General features: G+C 41.3%; 1 protein-coding gene across 1 annotated transcript in view; it reads left to right on the top strand.

Annotated features, from left to right (window-relative positions):
• Window positions 1–2,551: 2,551 nt before the first annotated feature.
• ora1 (olfactory receptor class A related 1) overlaps window positions 2,552–24,576 on the top strand; it is a 36,332-nt gene continuing 14,307 nt past the window's right edge. The window contains exon 1 of the mRNA XM_028404993.1: window positions 2,552–2,622. The gene's annotated coding sequence lies outside the window, so the exon portion shown is untranslated. The remainder of the gene's footprint in view (window positions 2,623–24,576) is intronic.

Raw genomic sequence — 24,576 nt, forward strand, 5'->3', positions numbered from 1 at the left:
ACTGAGTTTGATTTGCGGAGTCCAGATCCTTTTAGTTAAGTGACTTATGTTCTTTTGGCTTCATTATAGTTGTAAATATAATGTTTTACAACCTACAAGTGTCATTTAGTATCTACTCTCCTGTGACTATTTAAAACCTTGACAGATGTTCTTAAGAAATTTGCATTTCCCAACACTGCTGTGTTTGTTCCCTCATCATGAGACATATGGCTGAAAAAAGAATAGAATAGAATATACTTTATTATTCCCTTTGGGAAGGTCCCTCAGGGAAATTTGGGAAAAAATAGGTATATAGAATTTAATTCATACTCACTTTACTCACTAATAAACTGACCTTCATGTAAATCCTCTTTTAACAGAGAGAAAAAATATTAACTCTTCAAACCTAAAAATAGCCCTTTGATAAAACACATCATTCAACTTTGTCAGCTTTTTTATGACCATATGCTTCCCTTACACTAGTGCCAAAGAAAATCATGCAAAACACACACATCAGCAAAGTTATTGCACTGTTTGTATCAACAACGGTGTGACAATCTGGAGGCAACACGCCATATTGCAAGACCGCCATCACTGCATGCTGAGCGCTGCCAAAGCTGCCATCTGGCAGGTGAGCTGCACGCTTTCCACTTGTACCTCTCCTCCCTCTCACTCCTCTCCTCCTCTGTTTGTCAGCACCTCTCTCTCTCTCTCTCTCTCTCTCTCTCTCTCTGTCTGTCTTTTCCTGCCTTTATTAGTCTTTTCACTCCTGCTGTCTATCTATTTTCACTTCTTTCCCCCTCTCTTCCCCTATAATGTTGCTTTCCTCCACATGTATATCCACCTCCCTCCAGTCCTGGATCACACACTGAAATAGGTGGAAGCGTGAAGATTGAAAGGAGGATGGAGGAGAGAACAGAGTAAGAACAACAGCATATCAGCTGTGCTTGATGATCTGCAGCATTTTGTTCTCCCATCAGTGTCGGTTTCAGATCACTCTGGGCTCTTCTCTCTTCATTCTCTCACTCTTTTTTTGTCACTTTGTCTCCTTCCTCTAGTGTATGCACTCATGTGTACACATACAACATGCACATGTGTATGTGCGAACACACACACACATAGCACATGCACATACATGCAAACAGCACAAAACACACACACACACACTGGGGGCTCGACTTCTTCCTCAGGCTGTAGCATCTGAACAGTCGTGTTTAATCAGTGTCTCCATGGGCAACGGGGTAGCGATGGGTGGAGGGGGGTGAAGCCTGGAGGTGGGGGGTCTCCAGCTATGGGTAGTAGCAGTGAGCTGCTGTGCACTCACTCACCATGTAATTGTGTTACATACACTAATTCGCCTGATGTATTATTGCAGTGACTGCGTGTCACCTTTGCCCCTGACCCACATTGCGCACCCCGATATTTAAATTATTACAAAATCAATGTCACGGATTGAACTGGTGGTCATTAACATCAAAAGCTGTTTTTCTCTGTTGTGCGTCCCTTGTTCCTTTTTTTCTATCTTCTCAAACTTACAGTAGCTCATTAATCTCTGTAGAAGTCCGAGATAACACTTAACTCCTAGCTTGTGGGTGAAAGCGACAGAGACAGATGTTCTAAATTACTTCACCTACACTGGTCCAGCGTTGCCTCCAGGGTCAGAAGACTCCAAAATAACGCACCTGCATTCCTTCTGCTGCTACAGACACTGTTAAAGATGAAGGACTTACAAAATGGTGCACAAAGGTTAATGGCCACTTTTTTTACAAACTGATTCTCAAATTCAAAATGATAAAAAAAAGCCTATATATGCAGCAAAATAGATCTCTATAGAAAAATAAATGTTTCTATATATATACTTTTAGCACCCTTTACCATAGGAATATATGGATTTTTGCCTCTTCATGCTCATTAGTGTTGGTTTCTGACAAACGGAAGCAGTTCAGTGTCTTGCCCAAGGACACTTTGGCGCATAGACAGCCAGCATTGCAATTAGTACACACTGTACCACCTGAGCCTCAGCCACTTCTAGTTTTTAGCCCTTAAACTATTAACAGATCTGGAGATATCTGCTTCAACCACTGCCCAAAAAACATCAAACTATAAACTTTAAAAGGTTGCAAGGCGCTGAAGAGTATCCCAAGAGGGATATGTGGTAAGAGGTTGTGTACTATGAATAGGTCACTAGTCACACGCAACTGTTCACTCACGGGTGGCCAATTTTAAAATCTATATTTAACCTAAGAAATCCAGAGAAAACCCATACAAATGCAAACTGAAAGGTCCAAGCTGATCGGTACCAGAGCCTGTCCACTTTCTGTTTACCACGTTTGTAACCATGTTTGCTGCTTTTCACCTCAAGAACAGCAGGATTGTCCTAAATATATGTAAAAATAATGAGTTACACCTGCGTCTAAGTTCGCAGCTATCAAAGTGTGTGACTTTAAAAAAAGACTGACATGTCATCTTTGTTACAGGGAAAGTGTCCATATAACCCAAGGTTTCTGCCAATGGATGCTGATGGTCAGATACGTTTGTGACAAGTGATTCCCCCTCGATGGCAGCCAGAGTCCTCAGATAAGACTGCTGCCAGAGAATCAGCGCTCCGCTGCCGCTCGTTGGAGAATGGAGAAGTGGCTCAAGGTATGTGATGTCACTACATGTTATTAAAATGTGTTTTACTAGGGGTAAAAAAAATGAAATCTCTTCTTTTGGTCTTTTAGTCAATTTTTGGGTTACTGTTGGGGGTTAGTTCTTATTGATCCTGAAATATCTGCTTATAAGAAGTTATATGGGAGTTATGGGAGTTCTCTATTAAAATTCCCTTCCACCCCTTTAAAACCCTGAACCTTGTGTAAGATAAGACCAGCAGACCCCTGCTGCTCAAAGACAATCAACAGTATCTTCTGAAAGGACTGAAAAAATTACACTATTAAACCTAAACAGCCACTTGTCTTTCAAGAAACTACATTCCAGTTACACTTTATCACGTAGTTTTCATAAGATTTCTTCAAACATACATCAGATAAAAAGTGATCAGAGTTCTGTGGATAATCCTGAGTATCAGGGAAAACTATTACAGCACAAATCTTAGAGGCAGAGATCTCAAAGCTCAGTCATGTCAGACCATAAATATCAGCATGGCTTAATATCACAAGCAGTGAGAAAATGTTGCTTTTTGTGTAGTTTGGATAAACTGACCTTTTAAAATGGCTTAGCTGAGAAGTGTGGATTTGTTTAACCCTGTACTACACCTCAGAAGAGTGTAAATCATCACAAACCAACCCTCATTTCTGCACTCAGTGCAGCAGAAGCACAGAGAGAGAAAGAGAGAGAGAACTAATGTGGAGATTCATTTAAATTCTAAAATTAGCAGGCAACTGATAAAATGCCGAAGCGCATGACTGGCATGAGCACGCCAAGAAAGAAGCCCAATCTCTCTCTCTCCACGAGAGGCTTTACCCACTCTGGAGGGGCCAGGAGAATAAAAGCTTGTCCAACTGGCCGGACAGATAAGCCAGACCAGAAAGAGCACACAGAGAGGAGAGGGCTTCATCTGGTTTGCATGAAGAGTCAAAGAGCCATGAATCCAAATGCCTCCCCTCCTCACCCCCCTCTATACTACCATACACACACACACAGATGAACAAAGATGCACTTGGTCAACAGCATTGTTGAGGCTGGCACTGCTGCAGATGTGTGTGCTTTGGTTCTTTCGGACTCTCAGCTCCTGCCCAGCCTTATCAGCATCCCAGTGGCTTCTGCTCTGCCAAGGCTATACACGAGCTCCGGCTCGGAGGAGGAGGCAGGGCTGACTGTCTCCTGGCTAAACACTTCACTCCAGTATCCTCCTGATGACCAGTGATAAGATCCACTGCCCAGAATAATCCACATGTGTAAAGAGTATTGGAATAATCTGCATGAACCAGGCTGTTGTAGCCAGCTTTGTCTAAAGTAGACTGGATCCACTGATAATGAAATTATTTGCACCAAACCCCAACACAGAGCTGCATGCTCCGGCTCTTCTCTGTGGATGTGATTGGTGCTGAAGCTGAGGCTCTGTTTTCAGTGCATCAGCCCACATCTGCTGATTGTTACAGGTGGTCAGCACAGACACTATTTTATTATACACTCATGCAGCCTTTCAAACCTCAGAGTGCACTCTGCTTCACTGTGGCGTCCGAGGCACATGAAGTCTACACAACTTTACCCTTTTGCACACACTGCTGGGCTGCACTGTACGAGCTGCCGTGCAGCTGCTGATAGTAAAGGATAGACTACTCACCTTGAAATAGCAGGAGACTCATTCATGAGTAGCTCAGATCCGATTATTTCGCAGGGTTTTTAAGGCGATGGTCCCGCGTCTTAGCCAGTCAGCCAGTCAGTCAGTAAATGTGCGTGGATGCCAGATACAGCCAGATAAACTGCCGCTTAATTTTTTTTTTCTACGTGCGGACGCGACGCACAGCTTGTTGTAAAGTCATCTGGGCAGCAGTGAGCATCTCCCCCCGTCAGCCGCTGAGAAGGAGACAGTATCAAGTGACCCTCCCGCCTGGTTCAGGGATTGATCATTTTCTGTAACAGGCTGCCACATAACCTCTCTCTCTCTCTCTCTCTCTGTGGATGCCGGTGAGCTACGTGAAGTCACCCATCAGTTCACTTGCACCTCACGTACAGTGTGCGCTTTTAGACCCAGCCTCCCTCGCGTCATCTTTTGGCACAACTTGCGCGCCATGCACTACATTTTTATGTGTCTTTTACACTAATGGTAACTCATCAGAGTTTCTGCACATCGATCAGACATATTCATAACGAATGGAAATGTATAAATTGGACCCAGCTTTGTCTGCGTTACCGACAGAACACAGGATGGACATAATATCAATGTCATGCAAAATAAGCCTGTTTGTCAAATGATTGCGTTGAGTGTATTTTTTCACGCATCTTTTGAAATGATGTTGAATCTTACTTCCTGGTTAAGGCCTCAGTGTAACACTTTATTAGGTAATACACAACATTCACATTTTAACAATGAATTCTCTGCTTTTTATTTTCCATTCAGAAGAGCAGCAGCAGCAGCAGTGTACAAGTTTCCTTTGAATTACCGCCATCTATAGGCTGAACAGTGTAACCACACATGTGTTTCCAAAGCAGGGATACACATCCTTTGTTTGAACATTGGACGATTCATTATTTGAGACGTGTTTGATTCTTACTATAAAGGTTAAAAAAAAAGTGTGACTGCAGAGTGAGGCAGCTGTTGCATGATGCATGGATTTCACTTCTTACTCAGAACTGCTTACACTGCTGAAAACCTCAGCAAGCCCTTCTGACTGTTCTGATTGCTGCTGCAGGTTAAGGGTGTGTGTGTGTGTGTGTGTGTGTGCTGGGTCCTTCGGCCAGCTGTCTGCCCCTCATTATTTGCTGTTTGGTGGGTTGGAGATGAGTTGGAGTTGTCAGACGGGCTACCTGTTAGGGCTGAGCAGCTCTGGGTGGCCGGCGGACTCCCTCAGGGCTGGCCAGATGGCAGCTGCTCCTCATTGGCTCTACTTCAGGTGCTGGGATTCAAAAACCCCAGATACACAAACATTTACTGTTAAAAAAACAAACAAACGGATATGCAAAGTTACAGTTGAGTCAGTGTGTGTGTATGTGTGTGTCTGCATCGGAGCTCTGAATAAAACAGCTTTTTGCTGACATGTGTAAAATACATTCATAGACTTCATGGATAAGTGTCAGACTCCCTCCCTGTGTTTACCAGAATACAGACTTGCGTAGGTCTTTTTTTTTAGGTACATCCATGCAGAAGCTGCTTATTGTGCTGGAAAGGACAGGATGCACGTTTTACAGTAAACCCTGATGATTCATGCTTGTTTGAATGGCACACAGCGTTGGTGTGGTTTGGTCAATGCAGTGATGTAGACTGTGGGTGTCCAGGAGATTATTATCTGTGCTCCACAGGTCTAATTCAAGGGTAGATGCAGTTTCAAATTAGTTTTCAAGCTGCTGTGCAAAGTGCGTGTTAACATTCCTTTAAGACAGGCACTCAAAAGGAGTGAACTCAGTGAGAGTAAAAGCCTGAGGTTAACTAATGCAGATGAAGAACACCTAAAGAAAACACTCTCTTTTCAAATGTTTTACTGCGTCATTGGAAGGTGCTGTTTGATTTTCCCATAAAAATGTTAGTTTAGACAAATAGGATGCTGCATTCTAATCATTCTGTTCAGATTGTTGCTGCTTTTTATGGGCACAGCTGCTGCCATAACAGGAATAATAATAATAGTGTCTGACATATTGTTATATGATGTTCTTTTGAAACATGCATTTCAATACAGCACATTTAGGTTCAGCATACAGGGGAAAACAGGCTCCTGAATCCGATTCAGATTTTGTATAACACACAAAGATTTAATTGTTTAATTAAAGAAATAAAGAAAATCATAAATATAGAATAGATCTCTTTAAATGAAAAAAAATATATACATTGACATATACAATTAACATTTAAATGAAAGAGTTGCCTTTCAAAGTAAAAGCCTAAAACAGCTAAGAAAGTTTTTAAGTTTAGTTTCAACAAACAAACAAAAAAATCTATTTCTGTCACTGCTGTTATGTGAGTACATGAGATATGACTTGAGTAAGATGCTGTTTGGGGGCAACACCATCAAATCAGATGCCCAACATTAATATGAGAAACAGAGTAAGGATCTAACCTTAGAAGCAGGTGCACACCTAGAGAGAGAGAACAGATTAATGACCAGAATTATTTGCACTCATTAAATCGGAGACAGAGTCCAGACCTTTGCAGCCGTGGTCCTCACTTAGACAAATCACACCCACACTCAGACACCTGCACTGGCTTCCCATTCTTGAAAATACAAAATCCTCATGTACTCCCTTGCCCCTTAGTACCTGTCTGACCTTCTCCTTACCTTCTCACCCATCCAGGACTCTTCACTCCTCACACAGCTCACAGTTCCTTGTTGCAGGTTGCAGACTTTGGGAGCATTCTGTGCAGGTCCCTAAATGTTAGAACTCACTACCACCACACATATAAACCACTGAATCCACTGGACGGCTTGTCTGAGAGAAGCACTCTATATATTTAAGTTATTGATATTATTATATGAGGAAATACATTCACTAAATGACCGAGGATGATGACATGCTTGTTAACAGACAAAACGTTTTAGCCGATATATGATCGTCAATACATTCACCATATGAATGCTTGAAGTAAAGGACAAACACATTGCCTCAGATATTTGCTTTATTAGTGGGATATATGTAGCTGTTTTAATCCTCACAGAGAGCATCTGTATCAAAGATCACAGAAGTGCACTGGGAAAGATCAATGTGTTTCACCGTGACTGGCAACCCCTAAACGGAAAAACCGGGGAAGATGTCAGGAAAAGGAGGAAACTGGAGAGACAGAATAAATGTTGTATGAGACAGAGACAAGACAGCAGTGATTATAATAAATGTGTGCTCTGAGCAGTAAAATTACAGAATGCTAAAATTACACACTTTTTAATGGCACACCAGGAAGACCAGCTAGAGTGGTTGAAATGCTCCAATCGTTAACTCAAGTGGCGCTCCGAAATGAACCCTGACCCTAAATATAACACTTAGCTTCCACACAGCGGAGCTTTGAGGCGTTTGCCCACTCGTATATTGGAAAGAAAACCGAAAATGAAATGAAACAGAGCACCTGAGGGCATACGGCTCTACAGCCTCATCAGCTTTTGCAATTAGTTACTGAGGTAACCATGGTGGTCATTGAAACCACCTCTAGTGTGTCTGGCGTGCGTGATATTTTGCACTGGTATTGTTCTGATATGTTCATTATGATTATTATGCCGTTGCTCGAGGCTGCTCTCTCTCTCAGACAGGACCCAAGTGGAGCAGCCAGCTAGATGCAATCTACTTCATGAAAATTACCATAACAACACAAAGCTCTGGAAGGAGGCAAAGAGAGGTGCATGCAAATGGAACAGCAATGAAAGAAGACCGCAGGCCCAATCAAGCTGTCATAACGCAGAAAATAATAATAACTGAAAGCCATTAAAACCTTTCACTCCGAACTGTTACACCTCACTGTGCAAAGAATAGCACTGAGAGGCCCTCGTATCCCTTCATTTTGCCTAAACAGTCACATCTATACACGGGGCTTTATACAACTCGCATCCATCTTCTTGCCGTTATAATGAGTCATTCATCAAAAGGAGGCTTGTGCTAGAGAACATTGTTATTGATTCCCATGTCACTTGTTCTTGCTTAGAGTTCTCATAGAAATGTTCTTTTCTGTCATCCAGATAAACATTTTCAGACAGTTTTCAATCCAAAAGAAAAGTCAAACCCTTTTCAGCTCAGATTGATTCTTTATGTTATGCTTTTATGGCTTTTTCACCAGAAATAAGATGTAAAAAAAACACTAGCACAATTTTAACACAGTCCCCTCCTACATTTACACACAAAATCTGCTTTGCCTTGTAGTCTAAGGATGCAAAATCAGTTGACAAGGACAAGTGTTCAAGATTAAATCCTTGTTCCTTGATGGCAGTCATTACAACTTTGTGGGCTGGAGTGTCATCCTGGTAGAAAAGCACTACTCCCTCCATCAGTCCTTGCACTGAATCTTTTTTTGAATTTTTTTCCCCGACTGTTTAACTTGTAGTCTCTCTTTGCATCGAAGAAAACAAAGGCTATCGTTTGCAGACTTCTCTGATTTGGCTGTTCTGGGAGCCAGGTGTTTCCAATGTTTTGCTTGTGAGGATGAAAATGTTTCATCCAAATCCCATCCGTGAATCGCAAAATGAATTGTTTGCCATTTTGTATGGAATTCTTGTAGTAATTCTACACTTTCTAGGAGATATCTAGATCTGTGGCAAAGTGCAGTAGTGTTATCACTTGAATCTCAATCCGTCAGGATTATTTCATACTTACATACGTTGACATTGCGTCAACGTTCTTCTGACTGACCATCCCACCCTCTCCTGGTGATGCCTCGTCAGGTGATGAGACACTGAAGTAATGGATCATTGCACAAAGGCCGATTTTTAATTACCAACAACAGAAATTCCTTTGTTGACTTCAACCTTCCAGCATAATCACTCAAATCCTTGTTCCTAGCCCCAACAGAATGTCTGTTGCCTTATATCAGACTGAATGCATTCAAATGAGACTTCTGTAAAATACACTTTTTACTTGTACTGCAGGTAAATCCATACCAAACCTGCAGTGTTGTGTGATGCTACAAGGGAAGCTGTCATAATATCTGCTCAACACTGGTCGACTGCAAACAAAGAACAGCTGTCCAAATCCAGTATTCACCAACAACCAGAGAAAACCCACAGCAGCTGCTAAAGATCTCAAACGTGCAGCCTCTGACATGAGTCTGAACAACAGCAGAAAAAATCTTGTGAGAGTTTCAGGGAGTTATTGTGTAGCAAACAAAATCCGAATGTTTAACTGTGTGTAAACCTCTAAGGTTAGCAATTGCAAAGTCTCTGCTTGCTAAAACAACGAGCGATATTCAGTCTGTCCTTAAAACATTATATTTATTGATTTCCAACAAATAGATGTATGCATGTTATCCTAACAGCAGGTCAGGTCAGGTCAGGTCATGTTCACCCTGCAGGTAACATATGCAGCCAAGACCTTAAGAAAGTGGTTTAAATATAACTCAACAGAGTTTCTCAGCTGGAAAACAGCTAACAGGGTTAGGGTGGTCATTTGAAGCATGGGAACTGTAGAACAATTTGACTTTAATTAAAGAGTGACAAGTGCACTTACACAATTCCAAGCACCCAAGGTGTTAAAGTGTTGGTCGTATTATTGATACACAATCTGCCTAATGGCTTAGATTTCTCAGGTGCCTTTTAGAAGCAGAAGAAGAAGAAAGAAGAAAAAATAGTTGTGTGTGTGGGGGGGGGGGGGGGTGATTTTAGCAGTTTTTTTCTTTATTATTGACTAAATGGGAATAACAGTCTTTATAGCTGTTTATGTATTCTCTGTCTTTATTGTTGGCAGCAGTGGGACTCAACATTTTAAAACCTCATGCAGTTTAATTAGCTTCCTAGCTACAGCTGATCAAAATCTGCCATTGGTGAGAGAAGATGAGATGCAAATATAAATAAAAACTCTCCTTCTCTCTACTGCTGTTATCTGTTTATCAAATCTATTCCCATCGTCAGTGTTGGAGGAGGAAGGACAGTTAGGCTTAATGTAAAGATTCTCTTAGTGGAAGCCCAGAGTAGCCTTCTGTGCTCTGTGGCACAGTGAACAGTGCGGTGGATGGTCAATGAACCACACAAGCATGTTGGAAGAGAGATGACAAACGACATCATTCGGCACCCAGATCTGCCAACACAGCCTCTCACATACATGCTCTCAGATGCTAAAACCTCATTTACATACACCTGCAAAAAAAAGATTACATGATAAGCAGCTGAAGCTGTTTGGAGTTAGGAATCATCTATCTTGTAGAATTATTGGTGGAGGTTTGTATGATGAAAATCTGTGACTTAGTGTAACTTTGGCTTATTCCCCATGGGAAATTTGTCTTGCAAATCCAAGCACGGATGCTTCCACACAGTCACACCAATCAATTTCCTTGTACAACAACAAATGACTTTATGCATTTAGATTAGTGACTAATTATTTTATTCATCTCTAGATTCATACTCCAGCAATATGCAAACACACAGCATCAAGTCATTTGCACATCTAATATCTCCACTGTCAGGGTTGTTTGTTTTTTTGTTTTTGTTAATTTTAGTCATATCTTAAATGTTTTGTTTGCTGCATTATAATTTCTTAGCATTTAGTTTGAAAGGTTGAAATTTCTGCATACATGGACGTACTGCAGCCTCATGTTGATCATACCTCCTATTATCTAGAGTACATCTTTTGAACAATATGCGGGCTATAAATAAACAATATAATGTAACAGTGTAAAACCTTCATGCTGTGTGGGCACTATCAAAATAAAATGCTTACTTTAGGAACAACAGGAAAAGCACAGGGAATTGGTTGGTAACAAATTTGCATTTATATTGTTTTCTGTTTAATTTTATTTATTGTGGTGAAGAATGCACTCTGTAATTACACTTGAATTAGTGATGCCACATATTACTGCCAGCATCCCAACCCATACACTTTGTAATTGCCTACAAAAAGTGGTAATTAAAGGCTGTTGTATTTCTTCAGCCAGATCACCCCCACGCTGTTCAGATACAGTATTCAGATTCACACAGCAATGTGAAATACTCTATCACAAATCAAATACTACTCAAATACGTGTTAAAGGTAGGGTAGGAGATTTAGAAAGCTCAGTGAGAGTCAGCCAGATTTTGAAAGTAAACACACGCCCCTTTCTCTTGGAGCTCACCCCAAAGCCACGCCTCCCAACCAGTCTGTGACTTCGGCCATCATGCACGTACCTCTCTGGTGCGCGCAGAGCAGGAAGAGAGCAGCCAGCTCTACGCGCAGGAGGGCCTCGCAGGATTGGCTGATGTTTTCAGCGTTTTATAGCTTCCGCAGATGTTTAATATTCTTCGTTTTAAAGCGAAACTGACAAACTAATCGGTTGCTATCGGACTGTAAAGAGAAGTTACACTTATTTAACAAAAAGTTCTTGAGTATATGATTTTTTTATTCAAAACACTTACCAAGGACAGTACACGTAAAAGAATTTATTAAATGAACAAAAAAATCAAAATCCAAAACGACAACACACTCGAAGATGAAGGAGGTCAAAGCCGACGTGTAGAATCCTCTTCTGAGCACTTTCTGTTCTGATGACATTCAGCTCACTCAATTCACAAATTAAATTAAATCTGCAAATTACAAACTAATGACAGAGACCTCATTCACAGGTTCTTGACAGACTAGAAAAAGGGAAAAAGATTTCTTCCTTTATGAATTTTATCACCTCTGCTGATTGAATTGGGAGTAAATTGACCCTCTCCTCAGTTTCAATGGTGTGCAAATGAAGTTCTCTGATCTGTTTATATGAGTGCGGTGTTTATCACCGCTTTATTACCGTCATTGACTCTGAAGGTATTTTGCTGCATCTCAGAGAAGGAGGAGGGTGCGGGGGAAGAGGGAGAGGGAGGGAGGGAGGCAGACGGTGAGAGCCAATTGTGTGTGAATGTGATATGAAAACACTGTTAGACCATCAGTCATGCATTTTCATCAGCTGACATTTGCTGACATTTTGTGGCTTCACATTTATTCCACTGCTTAGAATGCAACAAATCAATATTCTAAATATGGAGAAAACTAAGCAGGAGTGGAAGTTTTTTTTGTGTGTGTGTCGGGATGATGGGCTGTTAATGTCCAGCCCCATTAAGATATTATTATAGATATATAAGGAACATTTGTATTGTCTAATCCATTGTACAGAATTACTCTTTAAGGTCAAAAACTGCACACTAACAATAAAAATTACACTTATTGTTCATGTATACATTTGGAATTTGTCTAAATGTTGTGCCAAAAACTTAGGGTCCACTTATGTCCACGCCAATCCCCACAGATCGTAATGCTAAAATGTCCAACGTTACAGCATGTTCCAGGAACTGACAACCACCCTCCCACCATATAAATGGAGCTGGGAAGTGCTTGCACAGTTGTGGTGTTGGTCAGTATGGTCAGTTATTCATCATCACACTTCTAATGCTACATCCATCAAGTGGTCAGTGGGAGGTGATGCAACCCCCTCCAGTCCATAAATGCAACACATTTCACCAGTCTCCTTTCAAGCAAACTTTTCTGTCTGCAGTTTGAAGAGACTGAAATAGATGCTTTTGCTTCACAATGTTTCTGGAACTTAACACTTAACACATCAAAATGCTTCCAAAATGACACACATGACTACTCATGGAGGCACATGAAGTCAGCTGGCAGAGGAGGAGGGATGGATAGTATCGTTAATTGTAGTCATGCATTTTTCCAAGGAAAATTAGGTCGATCTTTTAGTGTAGTTACCAGTTAGTTAGGCATTAAAACTACCCGAGTGGACCCTGCTGGTTGTCACTCTCTTCCTGCTCTGCGCGCACCAGAGAGGTACGTGCCTGATGGCAAAAGTCACAGACCGCAGCTCGTCTTCAGGTAATGCGCGTCCATGTGATTGGGAGGCGTGGCTTCGGGGTGAGCTCCGAGAGAAAGGGGCGTGTGTTTACTTTCAAAATCTGGCTGACTCTCACTGAGTTTTCAAAATCTCCTACCCTACCTTTAAGTAAAGATCATTTTAAAACACATAAACCCACTCCTGTCACGTTGCCATTGTTTTAGCAATGCAGCAATACGTACTCAGGGACTGAAATATCGAGCTTGTGTTATATTTTCTAGCCGAGGATGGGCTGGCTAAACTATGAGTTGCATTTTCATCGTATTTACATGGTTTCAGTATATTTATATTCATCTCGCATGTGTCTGCTGTCTGTTGAATTTTGAGTTCCCTCCACTGTGAGCTTTATAGCCTCATCACTCCACTGTGCATTACCCGCATACTTGGCTTAGGTGTGAACTTTCTCCTGCTGGGATGTCTACCTGTTCCTGGAGGTCATTCCCTTTGCGAACAGGTGGACAGAATGTGATCAGCCCACTCAGCGTTTCCCCCCCTGTCCTGTGGAGCAGGATGCACTTTTTAAGCCAAATGGCTCTGGTAACCTGCCCACTGCAGATATTTGAGCCATGTGTATCTGTGAGTTCCTCAGAAGAATGTTAAGCAAGAGTTGTTTTTCTCTGAAATGAATGAATGAGATCATTTTTATGTTTTTGAGTTTTATTGAATGTAAAGAGCTCCACCAAAAAGGGGATTGACATGCTTTGGAAGCATGTTACAAGTCTTTACTCTTCAAGCGTCATATTTTTAGCACATCAATATTTAGGCCAACAGCAGGCTCTATTTATTAAGAAGGGCTCGAGGAAGCATGAATATGTTTGACCTTCTTTACTGGAATTCATTTGCATCTGGCTTATTGGATGAAAGTAATTTTGTGTGGAAATTGGTGTTTTCTTGTTAGAGGAAAAAAATGTGGCAAAATATTCAGCAAGAACTGACTGATATCTTCCCTGGGGCTGCAAATGAACACGGATAATGTAAAACTGGGTTTTTATCTAAGATGGAGTGAGTCAGTGTGGACAGAACGGTAAAAACAAATGAAGAAAACCTGCAGATCTGAACGGCCCCATGCTCCAGGCACTGTTTATCGAAGCCTCAGCACAAATGTCAGACAAGGTTTTGTTTTAATTTGTTAAAAAAACAAAAAAAAGAACCACAGACAATGAGTGACAATAATTCTTAAATTGGCTTGAGAAAATGGCTGCTGATGAGCCTGACTCGGGTTTACATTGAGCTGTGGCACAGTACAATGTGTGGCACTGATTAGATCTCTGCAGGGTTCCTCTCACTTTCAGCCTTATTATTGGATTCTTTCACAATACACAGGGTGGATGAAGCCCGCGCTCAGAATAGAGTTAAATGTGCGCTGTCTCTACCTTGGCACAGGAAATCAATGCACGGTGGTTGAGCAAATAAAAGGAAGTCAGAGGCAGAGTGTACATTCTTGATTCTTTTTTGGAGAAGAGGAACCATGCATGTCATTGTAAAGTGAAGCAAATCTAAGGATTTTAGGTTATGACTTAAAATTAGCTTGCTTTTTGTCACAGAGCCTTACTGTACATGTACATGTGTTTCTGTTGGCTGTAATTGGCTGCTGTAGATTTCAAAATCAGCGTCTTTGTCTGCATGTATCCACGTGTTGAGTTATGAGTGCAGTGGGCTTTCAGTAGAAAGTATTCCAGACTACATGAGCAGGACTGAGCATCTTCACCCTTTGTGTTTTATTTAAAAGTCATGCTAATGCAAACATGCTAACACCCTGCTATTCTGTGTTAGGTGCTCTCACTTTGAGAAATGTTGGTCAAAATGTGTAAAAGTCGAGACAAAATTACTTGAGTTTTGTAGTTATTATATATAATTTACAGTCACTTTATAGTCGTCGTCGTCATTTCTGGTGACGCCATGTCAACATTTCAGTGCCTAGTGTAATATTTTTACACAGGTGAAATGAGACAAGTAAACAGTGAACCATGTTAGCATTTGCCTTGAGGTTGAGTCGCCTGCTCATTAAATTCTACATCAGTTAAACCTTTAAATTGATGATGTTGTTATATTAGGTACTGTGCCATGTGCCAAGTTTTATAATGCATCCAAAGTTTCCAAAGAGTGAACAGTTACTGTTACCTTTGTGGTTGTGCAGTAAGTACATGTAAGTTGTAGTTTGAATCTACAACTCAACAGTTTGAAGCCATTTAGAACCTCTTTCTGCACTGGGTTTGTGTGTGTTTTCTCCAGGTACTCCAGCTTCCTCTTACATCCCAGAGATGGGATTGTTAGATTAATTGTTGGACTTAGGCAAGGCACCCGCATTGCCTCCAGTGCACTCACTTGTGTGGCGCTTCTTGCTGGTCATTGTATAACACTGCTTGGCAGCAGCCTTAAGCAATTTCCCTCTTATTAAAGTATAAAAGTATAAAAAAAAATAAAAAATATAGGTCTAAGCCCTCCAATAATGTAATGTAACTTTGGCCCATTGACAGCTATGTCCTTGAACAGGACAAAATGGTTTAAGAAAATGGATGGATGGATAGTCCAACATCAGAGTTGAACCTCACTTATCTGAATTTTTCTTTGTGATTACACAATCAGCTGATTGTTTTGTTCATGTATGTATTGTATTGTATTGTTGTATCATGTATATTGTATGTATGGTGGTATGAATCGGTTTTGAAGTACCTGTTGAGCTGAATATTTTCTTCTTTGTACACTTCAGAAAGTTCTTCATATTTACATAATTAAGTAAAGTTTTTGAGGCAACATTTTTCATGTAAAACAGTTTTGAGAACCCTGAGATGAAATGAAGTCTAATGAGCTAGTTCCACCTCCCGCCCACCACCACTTAATCATAATAACAATAAAAGGCTGTGATGTGAGAAAGGCATCAAGTTAGACAAATGGTCTTTTAATTAGCGTCGAAAATGTCTCACATCGCATGAAGGAATGCACCCAAATGACCTGTCCTCCGAGTCACAACTGCCTCTAACAGGAATTAAAGAAAAAGACGCTACAGAATAACATTCTGTGTTGTCAAAGGCATTCGGTGCTGATGAATGTGTTTATAAAAAAAAAAATGAAAAAACATCTAAAGCATCACCGCAGGTGGTTTTTCATTTGCCTGCTGTCATATATGCGTTAAATATTACAGCTCTCTCATCTGTTTAGTGGGCAGTTTGCCATGAATGCACTTCAAAAAATAAAATCCCTCTGATGGACACTGTGTTTATCAGCTTTTTTTTTATTATTAATCAAAATCAGCCCAGAATTATTGTTTTATTTAATGTCATGTCTGTCAGTGTCAAAGCTACAGATAAGCAAAGCAAACACTTTTTTTTTCTTTAGTGTCATTTTCAGCACCACGGACAGCTACACTCAGTCATCTTCCGTTTGAAATTGCCAGTCCAAAGCAATCACAAAAGTTATGATGAGTATATATATATCTGCTCTGCAGAGTTTCTGATGTGACACGTTTACCCACAAGCTGCCTACAGAAACAAGAAAACACACACCTGAGGCCAAATCCATATTTCCTTTTGGTGGAAAATAATTACCCTTTTGACAGGCCTGTCCAGCCCTCATATCACACCATCATCCCTGCAGTTCCTTATCTGCCTTGACGTTTGAATTAGGTGGTGCAATGTACACGTTTTCATAGGTGAGGCCAGCTTGCGTTTGCTGTCACACAGAGTCAGTACGACGACAGGGGGGAGGGGGGGGGGGGATGATGACCCGTGCACCATGCTCCACTGAAAGCCATAATAAGCGTAGCCGAGCACCCGCCCTGAGGAAGATCTGCAATATCAACCATCTGATCAGCAGGTCAGCTGGGATATGAATCCTGGGTCTTGTCTGATGAATGAATCATTTCCCCTCATCCTGTCTCTCTCAAAACACACTGTGTCCAAAGGCTGGATTGTGGAGCACATCAAATACAGACAAGGATGTGAAGGGAGGAGACAACATAGACACAGCGCTGTCATGAATATATGAAAACTCTCTTCTGGGAAAAACATGTTGAGGGGAAGAAAATGGATTTATGTCAGGTGTCTTCAAGGATTCTTTCTTGGAATTGATGCAAGCCTACAGACATTATTTCGAGTAAAACAACAAATTAACTTTGTAACTTCATTCCCTCTTTGTTCCCCCCACCCCCTGCCTGTCTCTCTGTCTCACTTTTTGCTTAATTTATTTTAATTAGGACCTTGAAGTGATTACACCTTCCTTGCAAGCTGGGTGATTTCATTTTTGCATGTGACAGCGGCTTCCTGTGAACCCGTTGTTAGCATTTGGCTGCATTTCAAGCTCGTTTTCATTGTAGCCTTGCTCAGTGGGACACATTATTAGATGAGCCTCCCCCCAGTTCTCAGATGATTCACAGTATTAATTGTTTAGCATGTGTTGTTCTAGGTACAGAAATAAATTAAATTAATGTTTATGTACAGTTAATATCATTTTAATTCATTACTTCGCTTCAAAACCATATATCTAAATGTTTGTTTTGACATTTTGCTTTTTTTCCGATTGCCTTGAGTTAGATGTTAGATAAGAAGGTTGATTTCTTTCTCTCATGACTGTATGGTAAATGAGTAGCAGAAGCCAGCAGCTGATTAGGTGGTGTTATAATTTTTACATCTGCATCACACGCATCACAAGTGTTTGTAGGATTAAATAACATAATCATGACCCCAGGCCGTCCAAGAATGAAGCAAAAGTGGGCAGGTACATTCTGTTTCAGTGACCATGGCCCCTCTAAGAGCTCCTGCTCTGAGTGCTACATTGCAAAATTTCCACTACATGCAAACCATGGAAATCAGATACACTCAACAAAAATATAAACGCAACACTTTTGTTTTTGCTCCCATGTTTCATGAGATGGACTTGAAGATCTAAACTTCATTCCAGATACACAATATTACCATTCCTCTCAAACATTGTTCACAAATCTGTCTAAATGTGTGATAGTGAGCACTTCTGCTTTGCTGAGATAATCCATCCCACCTCACAGGTGTGCCACATCAAGATGCTGATCTGACATCATGATTAGTGCACAGGTGTACCTCAAACTGCCCACAATAAAAGGCCACCCTGAAATGTGCATTTTGTTTCTGCTTTATTGGCGGTCTGGGGACTCAGAACCAGTCAGTATCTGGTGTGACCACCATTTGCCTCATGCAGTGCAACACATCTTCTTTGCATAGAGTTTATCAGATTGTCTATTGTGGCCTGTGGAATGTTGGTCCACTCCTCTTCAATGGCTGTGCGAAGTTGCTGGATATTAGTGGGAACTGGTGCACGCTGTCGTATACGCCGGTCAAGCACATCCCAAACATGTTCAATGGGTGACATGTCCGGTGAGTATGCTGGCCATGCAAGAACTGGGACATTTTCAGCTTCCAAGAATTGTGTACAGATCCTTGCAACATGGGGCCGTGCATTATCTTGCTGAAACATGAGGTGATGTTCATGGATGTATGGCACAACAATGGGCCTCAGGATCTCATCACGGTATCTCTGTGCATTCAAAATGCCATCAATAAAATGCACCTGTGTTCTTCGTCCATAACAGATGCCTGCCCATACCATGACCCCACCACCACCATGGGCCACTCGATCCACAACATTGACATCAGCAAAGCGCTCACCCACACGACGCCACACACGCTGTCTGCCATCTGCCCTGAACAATGTAAACCGAGATTCATCCGTGAAGAGAACACCTCTCCAACGTGCTAGACGCCATCGAATGTGAGCATTTGCCCACTCAAGTCTGTTACGGCGATGATCTGGAGTCAGGTTAAGACCCCGATGAGGACGACGAGCATGCAGTTGAGTTTCCCTGAGACGGTTTCTGACAGTTTGTGCAGAAATTGTTTGGTTATGCAAACCAATTGTTTCAGCAGCTGTCTGAGTGGCTGGTCTCAGACGATCTCGGAGGTGAACCTGCTGGATGTGGAGGTCCTGGGCTGGTGTGGTTACTCGTGGTCTGCGGTTGTGAGGCCGGTTGGATGTACTGCCATATTCTCTGAAACGCCTTTGGAGACGGCTTATGGTGGAGAAATGAACATTCAATGCACGAGCAACAGATCTGGTTGACATTCCTGCTGTCAGCATGCCAATTGCAGGCTCCCTCAATGCTTGTGGCATCTGTGGCATTTTGCTGTGAGACAAAACTGCACATTTCAGGGTGGCCTTTTATTGTGGGCAGTTTGAGGTACACCTGTGCACTAATCATGATGTCAGATCAGCATCTTGATGTGGCACACCTGTGAGGTGGGATGGATTATCTCAGCAAAGCAGAAGTGCTCACTATCACACATTTAGACAGATTTGTGAACAATGTTTGAGAGGAATGGTAATATTGTGTATCTGGAATGAAGTTTAGATCTTCAAGTCCATCACATGAAACATGGGAGCAAAAACAAAAGTGTTGCGTTTATATTTTTGTTGAGTGTAGATAGTACACATAATGGGAGAGGATGGTAGCACCAGAGTAATGGTTACAGCACATTTGACAGAGGATTAGGCAGAAAAACCACAGGAAGCATATGAGAAAGGCTCTCAGGTGGGCTCTTTGTTCCAAGCCAAGTTAGCCAAGCTAGCTCTTTTTTTTAGTGGACTGTACCTGCATACCTTTGTCCCTTTGACACACGGAGTGCACTCCGGACACTCTCTGGTCTATAAGGCCAACTAATATCTGACCCTTCTGCAGCAGGTTCCCAGGTACTAAGTCCAGGTAATGTCTGAATCAGCTGTGAAAAAAGAGTACAGTATGTGACCATTACCATTGTTTGTGTAATTAGTCTCAGTGCCAGGAGGGGGAGACAAAAGTTTCACACAGTTCATAGCCATAGATAGATACAAAAACAATAAATAATGTTTTTTAATTCAAAACTACAGCCTTTAAAATATATGTTTGATAGGATGAGAGGTTTCAAAGTTCAGGGAAGCTGGAAATAAATGCATGTTATTCGGATTTTGATCTGTTTTTATAGGATTTGTTGACAAGAAAATACAAGAATGACACATTTAAATGCAAATTTCATGTGCCTTTTCGAATTAGGAGGTATGTCACAGAGAGTTTAAACATATGCTGCAGTTCTACAATTATCATCGGATTACAGGTCCTAATCATAGTCTGCCTGTATGTTGGACTCCACATTCATATTCCCCCACCTAAACGATGATCAACCTCTGATGCTGCTTTTCTTCCACAATAGCTTCCACAAGCTAATCCTGGGTTTTCTCTGCTAAGTCGTGCTGACACATTATCAAAGGTTAAGCTATGTCGCAGACACAGAGGATGCCTGTGGAATTCAAATTTCTGCTGAAGTAGTGCAGGGAAGCTAATGAGAACTGAGGGATTATCAGAAATATTGGCCATCATTGGGTTAGCAGGAAGGTAGCATCAGGAGGACTGAAGATGAGGGGTAAAAAACAGCAGCAGAAGACCCAGACTGTCTCAGTGACATGCAGACATGCTCTGGGTCATGCACAGTGGTAATTCCCAGAAAGGTCACACAAGACGACACCTACCAGCATTAAACCTGGCCCTGCTCTTTCTTCCCTGTCCTCAGAGCCATAATCTGGGTCTGATTCGTCTTTCTTGCACTGCTTGTGCCATCACTCTCACTGCTTTCAGCACCACTAACACTACCTCTGACAGCGAGAGGGCAAAAAGACCAACCTCTGTCACATTCCTCAGATGTGATGTTTCTCCAGCTGGATCATGTCCGACTTAAAGGCGGGGTTGTGTGTGTGTGTGTGTGTTGCCGGAGAAATCAATGAAAATGGATTTCACAGTGAACGTGTGTAACTTTCTATTATTTTTTTTATTACCTGAGGAGGAACAGTATGTCAAGGATTTATTACGGTGTTAGCATTACAATGCTAAAGCAATTTGGTCAACTCCAGCAGTAAATTGGCTTGTCACATGAGATAGTAATACCGAGATGAACGAAAAATGCCAGGGAGCACATTAAATTATGAATGATGGGAATTATATTAACATTTAAATGAGACAGTCATGGTCCAGTGGGATTACAAGTTTTGAGTGTTTATGGTGCAGAATGATGTATAGCGAGGAAATCAGAAATGAATTTTATTGTGTTATTACATGGCCGTGGTTTTTCTTTACACCACAGCAGTTTACTTCTAAATAGCATCCTGATGAAACTGATGTGATCACTAATCATCCTGATAGGCCCATTAACAACTGGTATGTTGTGGTAAAATAAACATGAGGAGAAGAGGAGAGGAGAGCAGCAGCGGCGGTTCTGTTAGCTCCATATTTCTGCTTCTTGTATGAAAAATGTTGTCACTCTAGTAAGTATTTTCTCTGAAATCACAGCTGCTGATTTCCAACCGCTGCAACTCCAGCAGGCTATAAGCAATCACAGCAAAACATGTCCAGAGGGGACGGGAAAGGAAAATGAAAGCAGCAAGTACAGGCAATGACCTTTGCAGACTCCTAGCATGATAAATGTCAAAGGTTTTCTGTTTTTAATTTGTCAGAGTTTCCAGAGAAGGCTGACCTATGCCTACTTTCAGCCGTGCCGTTCCCATCACAGCAGTCGCTGAAGCGGCACCTCAAAACCTATTACTACCCGCCTTTGCTGAGCCTGGTGCTGTCAAAGCTGCAAATTAGCCCATTTGCAACCTTCCATAATGCACTGTAGCAAGGAACAGCATGTTTTTCTCAGGGAGGGCCGACACCAAGCGATGTAATGTATTGCAAATGTGACAGACCAGAGAATATACATTCAAATTTGTCAGGTGTCACATTTGTGCTGTTCTGCAATCTGTTATGCTTTCTTAGCAGATTCTGACCTTTATGTGTTTCACTCCGTTGGATAAAGAAATGCAGCAGCATTATGAATTATTGCTTATCTTTTGGCATTATTTAAAAATACACATATTTAAATTCCTCCACATGATATCAACAATATAATGTTTATGGTAATACAAGTCCATCTCACTGCCAGAAGGAAAAAGTAATATTATTCATAATTTCAGTTTTCCAGGTTATTTTCCTGCTTCTTTCTCAAAATGTGAGCTATTATTAAAGAAATGAAAAAGTCATATTTCAAGAGCAAAACAAATTCAGAGGTTTAGAAATAAGGATGCACTTGCCAAAAATACACTTTGAAAGAATCCAAAACTCATCTATAATCTATAGCTGTTATCTGTGTTATGAACCCTGCATGAAAACAACAACACATTTATAGGAACCTGCATGATGAAAACGAAGCTTTTCCTTCTAGTGCACACACTGCAATGATTAATTACAGCAGAGTGTTTATAGTTTGAAATGTTCCTCGCAATGAGCTGCATTTCCACTAATCCATGTGCACAGCTGGTGTGTGTGTGTGTGTGTGTTGCAGCAGACTTTGCAAATACCGAAAATAGAGAAATGAGAACTTACATGATGGATGCTGCATTACGGCTGCTGTTCTGCCCAGCAGTCAAAGTGCTTTAAGTGGGTTTTTTTTTTCATACCTACATTAGTGTTCCATGTGTAATGTGTGTTTTAGGTGCTGCAGACTGTAGGGCCCATTGCGAATGTCGGTTTACTCTTATTTTTGCCCTTATAGTTTACAGGTTAAAGGTAGGGTAGGAGATTTTGAAAACTCAGTGAGAGTCAGCCAGATTTGGAAAGTAAACACACGCCCCTTTCTCTCGGAGCTCACCCCGAAGCCACGCCTCCAATCACATGGACGCGCATTACCTGAAGACGAGCTGCGGTCTGTGACTTCAGCCATCATGCACGTACCTCTCTGGTGCGTGCAGAGCAGGAAGAGAGTGACAACCAGCCAATACTCCACGCAGGGTCCCCCCGGAGGATTGGCTGATGTTTCTAGTGTTTTATAGCTTCCACAGATGATTCATATTCTTCATTTTAATGTGAAACTGCCGAACTAATCAGTTGCTATCAGATTGTAAGAGAAGTTACACTAATTTAACAAAAAGTGCATCAGAATGAAATCTCCTACCCTACCTTTAAACTTAGTTGTACTGTTTGTACATGTGTCTGTCCATAAGAAGCTGCAGCAGAGATTTCTGTTCATCCTTTTTAGAGGAGATTGTTGGAAGCATCAGAAACATTGAGAAGATGCTAGATTGGATTGGACCTGGTGAGGACAGGCTTTAAGATGATGTGTAGCGAATCCAAATCCAATGTTCTTTCCTATTCCTGCTCCTTTTTGTTTTAATCTAGCCGCCATGGCACATGAAGCAGCCGACAGGAAATGACTTGATAATAAGACCTATTTAGTTTGTGTAGTACAGTGTGCAGAAAGAAGGACATGAATTTGTATTCTAGCTGTGAATTCTCTGAACACCTGATCTCTTTGCTCAGAGACTCAGACATTACAAGGACAGGAGACATGCCTGTTTATAATATCTGGAATCGGTTAGATTCATTTTCTTACAATTTATTCAAGTCAAACTTGCAAGGCTGAAACCATTTAACTTACAACACAATGAATGGATTTTCAATTACATTATTAAATTATAAAAATGCTTTGAGTAGGTTTATCTATAGAGGTGCTGAGAGTTCACTTTGCCAAAAGAAATATATTATTATTAGCTAAAGATTCATAATTGAGGAGTTTTTGAGAATTTTATTTTTTTTTTTAAAAAAACAGACACATGGAGCTCAGAGTTTTGATGGTGATGATTTCTGAAGTAGAGCGAAGGATTCATCCTCCTCAAAGCAGTCTTTGTTCCTGTCTCAGAGTGCTTGATCAATGAGCGGCTACTAATCATTAAAAGACCTACTGGTCGATTCCACATTAGACTCCATCTTCTTTATTAATGGACTTTTCTGTTTCAGCCCCCGCCTACTCTGTTTCCAGAAAGCAGGATGGTATTTTCAGATGAAAGTGTCGGTGAATGGTGGTCCTGCTTTACAATGTGACTGTTGCTCAGATGTCCGCTTTAGCTGCCAGATGGAGTTTCAAAGGTACGACTGGGTCCATGAGGGGTTTTCACATTTCAGGGGAAAACACAACAGCACAATGTCAGGTTACATTTCTGATGGTATCTGATTAACAGGCCATCAATTATGAATGTGAGTTGTAACCAACGCCTGAAAAAAAAGCTCTGAACATCTGAATACAGAAAGTTTGAATGTTCGGAGTGTAAAAGTGCTTCAGAGGTTACCTTTCTATAAATGTTAGAAAGAGAGAAACCATGGAAACACCTCTTGTGTCAGATTCAGAGCTCTTCAGCATGCAGCGAGGCTGCGGTACTGACCTTCATCGTGTAACCTGAACCTCTCTCCCCTCCTGAGGCCTGATGTGCTGCTGGCTTGGACGTTTTCCAAGGTCAGGTGGAGGGCCCGGTCCTGTAGGGAGGTGATGAGGTGATGCATCCAATGCCCTCTGCTGTTAATGAGTGTATCTTGAAGTACCACAGGGGGGTAGAGGTAAAGCAGAGGGCTTCAGGTGAAAGGGTCTCACACCATTCAC

The sequence above is a fragment of the Parambassis ranga genome, chromosome 5, assembly GCF_900634625.1.
Source record: "Parambassis ranga chromosome 5, fParRan2.1, whole genome shotgun sequence".
In the NCBI taxonomy this organism is placed as follows: Eukaryota; Metazoa; Chordata; class Actinopteri; family Ambassidae; genus Parambassis; species Parambassis ranga.